Source organism: Ictidomys tridecemlineatus, chromosome 6, assembly GCF_052094955.1.
Source record: "Ictidomys tridecemlineatus isolate mIctTri1 chromosome 6, mIctTri1.hap1, whole genome shotgun sequence".
NCBI classification, from domain to species: Eukaryota; Metazoa; Chordata; class Mammalia; order Rodentia; family Sciuridae; genus Ictidomys; species Ictidomys tridecemlineatus.
In genome coordinates, this window is record NC_135482.1 from 18,997,174 (window position 1) to 19,012,933 (window position 15,760).

At 38.8% G+C, this 15,760-nt stretch overlaps 1 protein-coding gene across 3 annotated transcripts in view; it reads right to left on the reverse strand.

Annotated features, from left to right (window-relative positions):
• Positions 1-15,760, reverse strand: part of Ano4 (anoctamin 4) — a 384,018-nt gene that overhangs the window by 322,752 nt on the left and 45,506 nt on the right. The gene's annotated exons all lie outside the window — the stretch shown is intronic.

The following is a 15,760-nucleotide window of genomic DNA, read 5'->3' on the forward strand; positions in this document are numbered from 1 at the left end:
AGATTTTTTTTTTTTTTCAGAGGTTGAGAAAGTATGGAGTTAGAGGAAACTTAAGGAATTCCACCCCCGGCAGGTTTTCCGTTTACCTCTAAGTAATGTCTCTAAGGTTGAGGTGAGGGGCAGGATTACCATTTTACAAAGCAAAAAATTGACCCTCTCCAATTATTTCATTAGATGAATATTCTTGTGCAGTTACTAGGTTTAATTCATAATACTTGGCTCTGTGAGAACAAAATTATCTAAGACGCTGTCAGTTCTTAAGAAGCTTGCAGTTGAACTGAAGGACATAAATCATAATAAAAAGGCTTTCTAAAGTAGAAAGTTATTAGGATTTAGGACTGGGGATATAGTTCAGTTGGTCGTGTGCTTGCTTCACATGCACAAGGCCCTGGGATCAATTCCCAGCACCACCAAAAATCTTTATTAGGATTTAAAGAACAATAAGAAAATAACTCAATTTTTAAATGGGGGAAAGATGTTGGCAGGCACTACACAGACATATGAGAGATGCTCAGAAAAATACAAAATCAAATCACAATAAAGTAATATTTCACATCCACTAGACTGGCATTAATTTAAAAGTCTTAGAGTTTTAAGTGTTGCAAGGATGCAAAGCAAACAGAACATTAAGGGCTCATGTAGGAATTAAATGAATTTTGTATATTGAATGCTTAGAATAGTATTTGGTATGCAGTAAATGCTATGTGAATTAGCTATCATCATCATGATGATGCTTACGAAATTATTGCTAGTTACTGATGACAGGTGTGTACATTAATACAATCAATTTGGAAAACAGTTTGGTATTTTCTAATAAAGCTGAGCAGTTTCATGTCCTTTAACCCAGCAAGTCAGTTGGAGGTATAAACCTCAAAGGTACATCCAAGATGTTCATAACAATATTTTTCTTAATAGCCCAAAATTAGAATCATGCAAGTGTCCCTAAGAGGTGAAATGAATAAATACATCTAATACATGGATATACTAGAATATTATGCAGTTGCAGAAATAAATGAATTACATTTATTCACATCATAAGAAGAATCTCATCCAATTTATGTTAAAGTGAACAAGTTACTCAAAAGTATATATGCAATGAGATGCTGTTTATATGAAATCCAAAAACATTCAAAACTAAACTGCATATTGTTTACAGATATGAATGTGTAATACAACCATAAAGCAAGGATAATATGAATCCCTGATATGGTCTGAATGTTTATGCCCCTCCAAAAAATTTGTAGTAGGAATCCTAACCCCCATGGTAATCATATTAGGAGGTGAGGCTCTGCCCTCCTGACTGGAATCAGCATCCCTGATAAAGAGACCCAGAGAATTAACTGTATTGCCCCTTCCATCATGTGAGGACACAGTGAAAAAACCCCATTTATGAACTAGGAGGTGGACCCTACCATATGCAAATCTGCTGCCACCTTGCTGTTGAACTTCTTAGCTTCCAGAACTATGAGAAATATATTTTAGTTGGTTTATGAGCTACTCAGTTTATGGCATTTTGTTATAACATCACAAACAGACTAAGACAACTCCACATTCTGGACAGTGGCTACCTCTAGTATGGGAGAAAGCAGGGGAAATGACTAGGGAGACGCCACAGGAGACTTCTAAGGGTACACTCATGTTCTTTCATTTAAAGTGGATGGTAGACACACAGGTGTTTCAGGTTGTGTGATCCTTTGTATCCTACTTACACTTTATAAATATTTTATATGTACTCAATAATTAATGAAAAACCATTTTTTAAAAAGAATTAAAGGAGGAGAGGTTGCTTTTGACCAGGAGGAATGAAAGGCTGAAGGTCACCATGGCAATAGGATTCTTCTTCTGCATTCACTTCACTGGTTGGAAGCAGTTTACTGAGTCCTGAGGTGCTGCCTCCGGATTCTGCAGTTGCATGAGCTCCAAAGGAAAAATTCCACAATCAACGAGCAGAAAAAGTGGCTGCCCTGCTCACAGACCTCAGAAGGCTGAGAACTCCCTGAAGATTCAGAATCCCTAGGCTGAAGTTTTCCTATCCTATAGTCAGTCCCCTATGCCACTTGGACTCCCTGATGTCATATGTGTTGGGGTTTGAAAGACTAGTGGAGACTTGGGGGTTAGGGAATGGAGTGTGCTAAGCAGAAGGGCAGAAACAATTATAAGCATTTAAAGAAAAAGACGGTGAAACTGATGTGTAATTCTACCCGTTGATTCAACACTGAATTCCCCACCCCTTCCAAACTCATTCAGTGAATACTGTGTCATCTACCTCATGCAAACACATGATCATCTCTTCAAAGAGCTGAGACAGCTACAGAGGTATCTTCCCCAGTGGCACTTCCTCAATTAGCACCAACCCAAATGTTCTGATGGTGATAACAGCAACCCTGTATTCACCACCAGCTATACACATTACAGGTCCTACTAAATGCCCTTCAATTGCTGACATACTATTTATCCCTGAGACAGCCTGGCTCAGTTCTGGTTCTCTGAACACTGTCCTAATGGGAGTCAACATCCTACTGAAGTCCTTGAGGAATCTGGCTCCTGGCCCAAATCCTAAGTGTGATTTTTCAGACCTGACCACAACTATTACAAAGACTTTACCTGAACAGAACTCGTAGGGAAAGCTGTCCTCCCTGTTTCAGACCTGGAGCACAAACAACATATTGCAGTCTCCGCAGGGTGCCACAGTCAAGGACTCATGCCCCTCTTGCCCAGCCATGCTCTTCTGCATATCTGCATCCTTAGCTCAGGCATCTTTATTCTAAGGCCTTTTTATTCTTGAATCTTTGGTCACTAGGCCTTGGGCTCAGGGACCTTTGCCAAGATATCCCCATCAAGGTAGGAAAAACCATTCAGACTCAGTACTCAATATTTCTTTGCTTCTAGTCTTTCCCCTGGTTCCTGGACCCTTAAATCCATAGAATTCTCTTGTTCAGGGTTCCCTTGGCAGTCCGATGAGCCCCATGTCTTCACTACCTATCTACCTATCTGACCTTGACCACTGCACTAGCCCATGGGGGAGCCTTGGATGGTGGGAGTGGGTGCATTCTCCAGCTTAACCTCTTGCTGCCGTATCACAATAAGCAATTATAGGCTTCACTGTGACTTTCACATTAGCTTGTGATCCTACTCAACTACCCTGACACCTGGCAGCTCAGCTAAGCTCCAGACAGACCCCACTGGTCTTTTCAAGAGTCAACAGGGTTGGTTCTGCCAGTCTGTTATTTCTGTGCTCTAATTTCCCTGTCCACCAATTAATCTGACCCCAGCCAAGCCATAGTGGCCAGGTCCATCCCACTGTTCCCACAAATGAAACCCCTCTCTCTTGCCTCCACTAGACACAACAGGTTGATTCCTGGTCAAAATCTGCTAATTCTAACATAACTCATTCCTCTCCTCTTTAACAGGATCAATATCTTCCTCTTTATAAGAAAGGATCTTAAAATCAAATTAAAGACAGATATATAAATGCCCAAAAGAAAAGAAATCAAGACAGTGCTTCTTACACTCTAGTAATCATGAAATCTGCAGATCTGTAGGTCCTTTATCTAGCATATGCATCATCACTCCTACCACAAAGAGGGGTCAAATATTAGATGGCAGTTTCTAGCTACAAGTTCTTCCTGCCCTGTCAAGGCAAGAGGTGATTTGTAGCCCTTAAAGCTCAGGAAAGACAAAACAAGGCAATTAGTAGAAACTATTTTCTTTGCTCTCTTAGTTCTTATAATCTCTTCAAAATGAACTTTTTATAAATTATTTTGTCCTGCCAACTTCCAAAAAGTCTATTGGTGGTTTATTATAAGATGGAAAATATAGCTGAAAGAGAAAATCTAAGTCCATGTAAAGAGAGGAAGAATCAAGAATCTGACATCTTAAGCCAATACTTTTCATACCTTAGTATCCCTTAGAATAAACAGTGTTCAGTTTATATATAGATTTCCAGTTCTAAAAATCAAATATTCGGCATCAGTAGATCTGGGACAAGGACCAGAGTCCACATGAACAAATAAATGTTCAAGGTGATTCTGATGCCAGTAGTCTAATCTTCTAAACACAGACACTGGGTCAAATAGTCACTATAACTGAAAGTTGAGCTTTGAGTTTTCTGATAGCCACAGCTTTTTAAAATGGGAAATACTGCGTTATATAACCATCACTATATTTAACCAGAGAGACAACTTTCTCTTAAATTCTAAAAGTAAAATAAAGCATGTGTATTATTACTATCTACACAGTAAAGATGTTCCAAGTTGAATTACTTAAAATCAGTAAATGGTAACTCTTGAAAGTTTAGAAAAAATTGTTAATAAAAAAGTTACATGGAAGCATATCAAATGGTACTCAATAAAATTCTAAGTTCATTTTGTTTCTGAAAATATGTGTTAAGCAAATATCCTATAACCAACTATTACAATTTGCCTCTGACTCCCATATCTCCACAAGAAATGGCATATATAAATGTTTTAAGTTCAAGCAACTTAATGAGCCCCACTATAGACCAAGGAATGGAAAGAAAAGAGGTCACATGGGAATGAAAATGTAACATTATACAATGAATCTGTGCTTACTTATTTTCAAAGAACTGACTTGAAAGTTTCCTAGAAATAATCTACAATCCAGATGACCTGCCCTTCTATGATAATAATCTTTTCTATCTGTATACTTAGAGTTATATCAACATGTCCTGTATTCGTTTATGCATCATAAAATATTGTGTGAAAATTTCAAGTAGCCTCATTTCACAAATAGGGAGACCAGGCTCAGAGATTCTAGAATTTGTCCTTGGACAACATCTAGTCAAGCAACAAGCAAGAATGAAACCCCCGGATATCCTGTTTCCATCCCAGTAAGATGACCACACTAAAAATCTTATTATTAGATCCTAACATCAAAGTTACAATTACATTTTTTATTATCTTCAAGAATATCCTATTTATCTTTCTACATTATTTATTAAGAGGTCAGATCATTTCAGGAGCCAGCTAGATTACTAGCATCTTTCCTTTGTATTAAAATCACAAACACATACCTCTCAGGAAATTCTTGCATCCTTGATAGGAAAAGTGAGATTTATAGGAAAAGTGAGATTGATATGGATGCCCAGTTTTATAATTCAATGAATGTGAGCCAAGAAAAATGACTCAAAACATATTTTCATGAGAAAGCAGAGATGTTCTGTAAGTTTAAGAATGTGTGAATAGGTTGGATTTTTTTTTTTTTTTTGCTTTTCTATTTTGGTTGTTTCCTTGTTTTAACAGAGAAGTTATTTGTTATGTTGTAAATATCTACCTAAGCAAATGATTTTCACACGTTGGATAAAGATCATAGGCACAGAGGTTCACATCGCATCTTTAATATCAGTAAATAATTCACATTTAAGGGAGTCAAGGTCTCTTTAAGGTTTTATAAAAAACAGAATTGTGATATCAAACAGTGTTATTCCCATACTCCCTAAGATATCTGATTGTGATCTGAACACATCATGGGGAAATCTGAAAACTGGGGAAAACTGTAGCATTTTAAAACAAAAAAACAAAATCAATTCTTCTGTTATTCAAAGATAGTAAAAATAATAACCTAAACGTATGGCATTTAAAACTCAAAGCTCTAATTAACAAATAAACCAATTTAATTCAATAAATATATTGGAGTCCTACCATGGATCAGCACTGTGCTAGACACTGAAAATCATGATCAAAAGGCACTCAGAGACCAAAGGAAAAGACATATACATGAGTACGTCAATTAAAATGTGATATGGAGGAGTCATATCAGTAAGATGGTAGAAAGGACTTTTCAGTTCTTGTCTCCTCAAAGAAACTTAAATTTAAACAACTCTCCATACATCAGAATACCTTTATAAGAGCTAAGGAAGCCAGGTCTGAGATCGTAGCACTTTGGTGTAGCATGAAATAAGAAAAGACAAACTAAAGAGGGGAGAAAGGATAGCTTTACATTACCCATGCCATCTCTCCTGCCACAAGCCCAGACGGCACAAAATGGAGAGAGATACCATCCATGTGGGGAAAGGAGAATGAAGTATGCACCCAAGTTTACCATAGATGTCAGTACCAGGTCCACTCCAGTGAAACCAGGGACAAAGCCAGCCCTCATGGCCTAAAGCACCAGGCCAACATCCACAGAGCCAAGTTCCAGACCAACACCATCAGATAAAGCCTCCAGACCCACCCAATACCATAATGGCCCCTGCCATCCCATACGATAGCAGATCCAGGGTCCAGGTTTATCCCAATAGAACCCAGTGCTGGACTAGCACCCATGGACTACCTGAAGACACAACCTCCAGAATGAAATTTGTAGTCCTAGTTTCTATTTATGCATAGCGCCGGGCTGGCCTCCAAAGCCCCAGGAACCAGGATAACACCCATAGACCCAGGCTTCAGACCAGCCCTGGGAATTTGGACTCATCCCAATGATAGGCTAGCTCCCTATAGTCCCAGGTTCCAGCAGATCTAGGTTCCAGGTACATTCCAGTAGACCATGTTAGTGGAATAACCCACACATATCCAGAATTTTAGCCCATCCTCAAGGACCCAGGCAATACACTAACCCCTATCTATCCAGGTTACAGGCCCACTCCAGTGAACTCAGGAATAGGAATGGTCCCTATATACCACAGCACTAGAAATGAGCCCTGTGAACCCAGTATCCAGAACAGCTCCTGAGGTTCTAGATTCCAGACCAACCCAATTGCTGACCAGCTCATTTGAGAATGCTATCAATAAGCCCACTACACATACCACCAAAAAGCCTGCCCTGAATCTGGATGGACTGATTGATAAAGAGCTTTCTCTGCTGACACCAACCTATAAAGAGTGGGAGAGGTGCCTATTTCTTCAAATGCACAAACACTAATGTAAGACCATAAGGACAATGAATAATCAGGGAAACATGACACCACAAAAGGAACCAAATAAAACACTAGTAACCCACCTCAAATAAATGAAGATCAGCAAACTGCCTGACAAAGAATTCAAAATATGCATTGTAAAGAAGCTTAGTGAGCTATGAGAATAAAACTAAATATAGTAAGGAAGCCAATAAATAAACAAATGAAAAGTTCAACAAAGAGATAGAAACTATTAAAAAAAGAAGAAGAAGAACCAAATCAATTTGAGAGCTGAAGAATTCATGACTAAATTGAAAAAATCCCAGAGAGCTCTAACAGGACGAATCAAGCAGAAAAAGATAGGTCATTTGAAATTATCCAAACAAAAAACAATTAAAATTTTTAAAAAATTTAAGAAAAAAATGCAGAAAACCTTAGATCTTATAAGACACATACAGCAAACCAATAGATGCATTGTAAGAGTTCCAGAACCAACAAACAAAGGAGGCAGAATGTTTATTTAAAGAAATAATAACAGAAAGTTTTACAAATCTGGAGAGGGAAATGAATATCCAGGTCTATGAAGCTGAAAGAATACCAATTAAATTAAATATAAAGAATCTTCACTGAGATACATTATAGTCACATTCTCAAAAGTCAAAGCATAAAGAGAATTTTAAAATTAGCCAAAGAAAGCAATTAATTACCTACCAAGATAAGTTACAAAAAGATGAACTCCAAGATCTCACTTCACATGGAATCTTAAGTAATCAAATTCATGAAGCAAAAAGAATGATGTTGGGGCAAGGGAGTGGGGGATGGGATGGAGAGATATAAAGTTTCAGTTAAAAGGATGAATAGAGTGCGAGGCTCCTTGGTGCACACCTGTAATCCCAGCAGCTCAGGGGGATGAAGTAGGAGAATCGTGAGTTCAAAGCCAGCCTCAGCAAAAGTGAAGTGCTAAGAAATGCAGTGAGACCCTGTCTCTGAATAAAATACAAAATAGGGCTGGGGATGTGGCTTAGTGGTCAAGTGCCCCTGAGTTCAATCCCTAGTACCGAGGGGGGAGGAAAAGAGGATAAATAGATTTAAGGGATTTATTATACAGTATGGTGACTATAGTTAATAATAATTAATTGTATACTTGAAAACTGCTAAGGGTGTTAGTAGATCATAAATGTTCTCATCACACACAAAAAAATGATAACTGAGGTGATATGTTAGTTAGTTTGATTGTGTAATCACTTCACAATATATGTATTTGTGTGAGTGTATGTACATGTCTATGCAAACATCACAATGTATACCATAATTTTGACAATTATATCTCAATATACATAATTTTGTCAATTATATCTCAACAAAGCTGGAAAAAAATAAAATATACTGCTATGAGGACAGAACAAAAGTAAAAAAAAAAAGGACAGAGTTCAAGTCATAATCTTTTTAGTGGGTATGAAAAATCGAGTAACCTCCAACACCTTTGATCCTCCCACCATGATTAAGAAATGCATACATTACACAGCACTGAGGATTTATCGACTGCCCTCCAAAATCTGATTTGGGCCTGATGCCTGTTGATGTCGAGAAAGAAAAGAAAGATGGCTGTTTGTAGATGAGCATCACATCAAAGCTCATATTTTCCACTGTGACAATTCCATAAGATCTCAAGAGGCATGATTTTGGTACTCCTGAAATCAGAGTTTGAATCTCTCTTCCTGATGTTGTTAGACAACTTTCTTACACTAATTGCATTCACGCTTCCAGCATAAAAATAAAAGTGGTTCTCAAATGTGCAATGCCATGTGGCATTATTAGACATGATCTACTTAGATTTCTCTAAGACTTTCCAGCAAATCAGTTATGGAGCTGAGACTTAACTGTCTAAGAACCACACTCAAAATTCTGATTTTCAGACCATCTCTTCGACAAAATGTTTACTTCACTGTTTCCTCGGGACATCAATAACATTTTCTTCATTTTTAAATTTTTATTGTTGATTGTTCAAAACATTACATAGTTCTTGACAAATCATATTTCACACTTTGATTCAAATGGGTTATGAACTCCCATTTTTACCCCGTATACAGATTGCAGCATCACATCGGTTACACATCCACTGTTTTACATATTGCTATACTAGTGTCTGTTGTATTCTGCTGCCTTTCTTATCCTCTACTATCCCCCATCCCCTCCCCTCCCATCGTCTCTCTCTACCCCATCTACTGTAATTCATTTCTCCCCCTTTCCCCCCCTTTCCCCTCACTTCCTCTTGTATGTAATTTTGTATAACCATGAGGGTCTCCTTCCATTTCCATGCAATTTCCCTTCTCTTTCCTTTTCCCTCCCACCCCTCACCCCTGTTTAATGTTAATCTTATTCTCATGCTCTTCCTCCCAACTCTGTTCTTAGTTACTCTCCTTATATCAAAGAAAACATTTGGCATTTGTTTTTTAGGGATTGGCTAGCTTCACTTAGCATAATCTGTTCTAATGCCATCAATTTCCCTCCGAATTCTATGATTTTGTCATTTTTTAATGCAGAGTAATACTCCGTTGTGTATAACTGCCACATTTTTTTTTTTATCCATTCGTCTATTGAAGGGCATCTAGGTTGGTTCCACAGTCTTGCTATTGTGAATTGTGCTGCTATGAACATAGATGTGGCAGTGTCCCTGTAGCATGCTCTTTTTAGGTCTTTAGGGAATAGACCAAGAAGGGAAATAGCTGGGTCAAATGGTGGTTTCATTCCCAGATTTCCAAGAAATCTCCATACTGCTTTCCAAATTGGCTGCACAAATTTGCAGTCCCACCAGCAATGTACAAGTGTACCCTTTTCCCCACATCCTCGCCAGCACTTGTTGTTGTTTGACTTCATAATGGCTGCCAATCTTACTGGAGTGAGATGGTATCTTAGGATGGTTTTGATTTGCATTTCTCTGACTGCTAGAGATGGTGAGCATTTTTTCATGTACTTATTGATTGATTGTATGGCCTTCTCTGAGAAGTGTCTGTTCAGGTCCTTGGCCCATTTGTTGACTGGGTTATTCGTTTTCTTATTGTTTAATTTTTTGAGTTCTTTATATACTCTGGATATGAGGGCTCTATCTGAAGTGTGAGGAGTAAAGATTTGTTCCCAGGATGTAGGCTTCCTATTTACCTCTCTTATTGTTTCTTTTGCTGAGAAAAAACTTTTTAGTTTGAGTAAGTCCTATTTGTTGATTCTAGTTATTAACTCTTGTGCTATGGGTGTCCTATCGAGGAATTTGGAGCCCGACCCCACAGTATGTAGATCGGAGCCAACTTTTTCTTGTATCAGACACCATGTCTCTGATTTGATATCAAGCTCCATGATCCATTTTGAGTTAACTTTTGTGCATGGCGAGAGAAAGGGATTCAGTTTCATTTTGTTGCATATGGATTTCCAGTTCTCCCAGCACCATTTGTTGAAGATGCTATCCTTCCTTCATTTCATGCTTTTAGCCCCTTTATCAAATATAAGATAGTTGTAGTTTTGTGGATTGGTTTCTGTGTCCTCTATTCTGTACCATTGGTCCACCCGCCTGTTTTGGTACCAGTACCATGCTGTTTTTGTTACTATTGCTCTGTAGTATAGTTTGAGGTCTGGTATCGTTATACCGCCTGATTCACACTTCCTGCTTAGAGTTGTTTTTGCTATTCTGGGTCTTTTATTTTTCCATATGAATTTCATAATTGCTTTATCTATTTCTACAAGAAATTCCATTGGGATTTTGATTGGCATTGCATTAAACCTATAGAGAACTTTTGGTAATATTGCCATTTTGATGATGTTAGTTTTGCCTATCTATGAACAGGATATATTTTTCCATCTTCTAAGATCTTCTTCTATTTCTCTCTTTAGGGTTCTGTAGTTTTCATTGTATAAGTCTTTCACTTCTTTTGTTAGGTTGATTCCCAAGTATTTTATTTTTTTTGAGGATATTGTGAATGGAGTGGTTGTCCTCATTTCCATTTCAGAGGATTTGTCGCTGATATACAGGAATGCCTTTGATTTATGCGTGTTGATTTTATATCCTGTCACTTTGCGGAATTCATTTATTAGCTCTAATAGTTTCTTTGTAGACCCTTTTGGGTCTTCTAGATATAGAATCATGTTATCTGCAAATAGTGATAATTTAAGTTCTTCTTTTCCTATTTTTATGCCTTTGATCTCTTTTGTCTAATTACTCTGGCCAGTGTTTTGAGAACTATGTTGAACAGAAGTGGTGAGAGAGGACATCCCTGTCTTGTTCCAGATTTTAGAGGGAATGCCTTCAATTTTTCTCCATTCAGAATGATGCTAGCCTGAGGCTTAGCATAGATTGCTTTTACAATATTGAGGTATGTTCCTGTTATCCCTAGTTTTTCTAGAGTTTTGAACATAAAGGGATGCTGTACTTTGTCGAATGCTTTTTCTGCATCTATCAAGATGATCATATGGTTCTTATTTTTAAGTCTATTGATGTGGTGAATAACATTTAGTGATTTCCTATATTGAACCAGCCTTGCATCCCAGGGATGAATCCTACTTGATCATGGTGCACAATTTTTTTGATATGTTTTTGTATCCGATTCACCAGAATTTTATTGAGGATTTTTGCATCTAGGTTCATTAGAGATATTGGTCTGTAGTTTTCTTTCTTTGAAGTGACTTTGTCTGGTTTAGGAATCAGGGTGATGTTGGCCTCGTAGAATAAATTGGAAGTTCTCCCTGTTTTTCTATTTCCTGAAATAGCTTGAAAAGTATTGGTATTAGTTCCTCTTTAAAGGTTTTGTAAAACTCTGCTGTATACCCATCTGGTCCTGGGCTTTTCTTAGTTGGTAGTCTTTTGATGGTTTCTTCTATTTCCTCCATTGGTCTGTTTAGGTTGTCTATATCCTCCTGACTCAATCTTGGCAGATCATATGACTTAAGAAATTTATCTATGCCTTCACTATCTTCTATTTTATTGGAGTATAAGGATTCAAAATAATTTCTTATTATCTTCTGTATTTCTTTTTTTTTTTTAATATATTATTTATTTTATTTGTTTAGTTCTCGGCAGACACAACATCTTTGTTGGTATGTGGTGCTGAGGATTGAACCCGGGCCGCATGCATGCCAGGCAAGCGCGCTACTGCTTGAGCCACATCCCCAGCCCCTTATCTTCTGTATTTCTGAAGTGTCTGTTGTGATATTGCCTTTTTCATCCTGTATGCTAGTAATTTGAGTTCTCTCTCTTCTTCTCTTTGTTAGCATGGCTAAGGGTCTGTCGATCTTATTTATTTTTTCAAAGAACCAACTTTTAGTTTTTTCAATTTTTTCAATTGTTTCTTTTGTTTCGATTTCATTAATTTCAGCTCTGATTTTAATTATTTCTTTCCTTCTACTTCTTTTGCTGTTGTTTTGCTCTTCTTTTTCTAGGATTTTGAGATGAAGTATGAGATCATTTATTTGTTGGTTTTTTCTTTTTTCAAGGAATGAACTCCAAGCAATGAATTTTCCTCTTAGAACTGCTTTCAATGTGTCCCATAGATTCCGATATGCTGTGTCTGTGTTTTCATTTATCTCTAAGAATTTTTTAATTTCCTCCTTGATGTCTTCTATAACCCATTGATCATTCAGTAACCTATTGTTCATTCTCCAAGTGATGTATGATTTTTCCTTCCTTCTTTTATCGTTGATTTTCAGTTTCAATCCATTATGATCAGATAAGATGCATGGTATTATCTCTACTCCTTTATATTGTCTAAGAGTTGCCTTGTGACATAATATATGATCTATTTTTGATAAGGATCCATGTGCTGCTGAGAAAAAGTGTAACTGCTTGATGTTGGGTAGTATATTCTATATATGTCAATTAAGTCTAGGTTATTAATTGTGTTATTGAGTTCTATAGTTTCCTTATTCAACTTTTATTTGGAAGATCTGTCCAGTGGTGAGAGAGGTGTGTTGAAGTCTCCCATGATTATTGTATGATGATCTATTAGACTCTTGAACTTGAGAAGAGTTTGTTTGATGAACATAGCTGCACCACTGTTTGGGGCATATATATTTATGATTGTTATGTCTTGTTGGTGTATGGTTCCCTTGAGCAGTATGTAGTGTCCCTTTTTATCCCTTTTGATTAACTTTGGCTTGAAATCTATTTTATTTGCTATGAATATGGACACTCCTGCTTGTTTCTGAAGTCCATATGAGTGATATGATTTTTCCCAACCTTTCACCTTCAGTCTATGTATGTCTTTTCCTATCAAGTGCATCTCCTGTAGGCAGCATATTGTTGGGTCATGTTTTGTGATCCATTCTACTAGCCTGTGTCCCTTAATTGGTGAGTTTAAGCCATTAACATTTAGGGTTATTATTGAGATATGGGTTGTTCTTCCACATTTGTTTATTTATGTTACTAAACATGGTTTGTTTTCCTCTTTGATTATTTACCCCCCTTTACTGTCCTACCTCCCACTGTTGGTTTTCATTGTTATTTTCCATTTCCTGTAATGTTTTGCTGAGGATTTTTGGAGAGATGGTTTTCTAGCTGCAAATTCTTTTAACTTTTGTTTATCGTGGAAGGTTTGCATTTCATCTTCCATCCTGAAGCTTAATTTTGCTGGATACACAATTCTTAGCTGGAACCCATTTTCTTTCAGGGTTTGAAATATGTTATTCCAGGATCTTCTAACTTTCAGAGTCTGTGTTGAGAGATCAGCTGTTATCCTGATTGGTTTACCCCTAAATGTAATCTGCTTCCTTTCTCTTGTAGCTTTTAAAATTCTCTCCTTATTCTGTATGTTGGGCATCTTCATTATAATGTGTCTAGGTGTGGATCTCTTATGATTTTGCACATTCGGTGTCCTGTAGGCTTCTAGGATTTGGGATTCTGTCTCATTCTTCAAGTCTGGGAAGTTTTCTCGTATTATTTCATTGAATAGATTGCTCATTCCTTTGGTTTGAACTTCTATACCTTCCTGTATCCCAAAGACTCTTAAGTTTGGTCTCTTTATGTTATCCCATAATTCCTGGATGTTCTGCTCATGGTTTCTTAGCAGTCTTGCTGAGCTGTATATGTTCTTTTCAAGTTGAAATACTTTGTCTTCATTGTCTGATGTTCTATCTTCTAAGTGTTCTACTCTGCTGGTAGTATTCTCAATTGAGTTTTTAAGTTGGTTTATGGCTTCCTGCATTTCTAGGATTTCTGTTTGTTTGTTTTTTATAACCTCTATCTCTCTGTATAGTTGATCTTTTGCTTCCTGGATTTGTTTATGTAATTCATTGTTGAAGTGATCTTTCATTGTCTGATTTTGCTGTCTAATGTCTTCCTTGAGACTCCAGATTATCTGAAGCATGTAAATCCTGTATTCTTTATCTGACATTCCATCTGCTGTAGATATTACCTCTTCTAACGTTGAGTTGACCTGCATTGCTTGTGGTCCTTTCTTTCCTTGTCTCTTCATACTGTTCGCATTTCTTTCTGCTTGGTGCAACTGTTATGTTATTGAATTTTCCCCCTATATATTGTATTGCTCTTGTATAGTTGCAAAGTCTCCCGCACAGGCGCCGGCAGTGGCTGTGCTCCTCCTCCAATTGGGGCAATGTGCCTACCACACCGGCAGGCCACTGGGCCTGTTCTGCCAGTTGGTAGCAGGTCCGCCTACCTTGCAGGCGCGGGCGGCGGCCCTGCCCCTCTGCGGGCTGCTGGGCCTGTTCTGTCAGTGGTCGCATTTCCGCCTACTTTGTAGGTGTAGGCAGCGGCTCTGCCCCTCCAAAGGCCCCTGGGCCTGTTCTGCCAGTGGGTCGCAGGTCTGCCTACCTTGCAGGCATGTGCAGCGGCTCTGCCCCTCCGCGAGTCGCTGGGCCTGGTCTGTCGGTTGCAGGTCTGGCCTGTTCTGTTGGTGGTTGCAGTTCCGCCTACCTTGCAGGTGCGGGGGGGTGGGGGGCAGCTCTGTCCCTCCACAGGCCGCTGGGCCTGTTCTGCTGGTGGGTCGCAGGTCCGCCTACCTTGCAGGCGCCGGGGGGGGGGGCGGCTCTGCCCCTCCATGGGTTTCTGGGCCTATTCTGCCGGTGGGTCGCAGGTCCGCATACCTTGCAGGCGTGGTTGGCTGCTCTGCCCCTCCGCAGGCTACTGGGCCTGTTCTGTTGATGGTCACTGTTTCGCCTACCTTGCAGGTGCATGGGGAGTGGGCAGCTCTGCCCCTCAGCAGGCCGCCGGGCCTGTTCTGCTGGTGGGTCGCAGGTCCGCCTACCTTACAGGCGCATGGGGCGGCTCTGCTCCTCCGCGGGTTGCTGGGCCTGACCTGCTGGTGGGTCGCAGGTCCACCTCCAATAACGTTTTCATACCTCACTGTATTAAGAAAACTCAAGGTTTTGCCAAAATGTCATTCTGTATCAGTTATTTCTTTCCTTAAGTAAATAAAACAACTCACATTTTTATTCAGTTTAAAACCTAGTATCTATGTTAACAGCATAATCAAACAAGCACAGCCATGGCTGCCAGACTCACCTCTTGTCATCCTTAAATAAGAGCGTGACCAAAAGTATTAGTTTTCACTTTACACATAATTAGCATTATTCCTTCCAAAACACGTTTGATTGAATGATGCCCCCAAGGAAGCATGTGAACAACAACAAAAAAAAAAAGGTCAACTGGTAACTACCCTAGCTATCCATGGCTATCAGAGGGGTTTTCCACAGTTTAAGTGCAGCCTGCAGCTAAGTGTACTCCACACTCCCTTGGAGGCCTCTGTCAACCAAACATGGCCCCAATTCTGGCTGCTTCTCTTTGATGTGCATAACAGAATTCCTAGGTTTAGGAGAAACGTGGTTTTGAGAAGTTTAGTTTAGAACTCAGAAAACAACTGTGCTTGACAAGGGGAGGATTTGTTCACTGTATACTGAGCCTGCTATGCG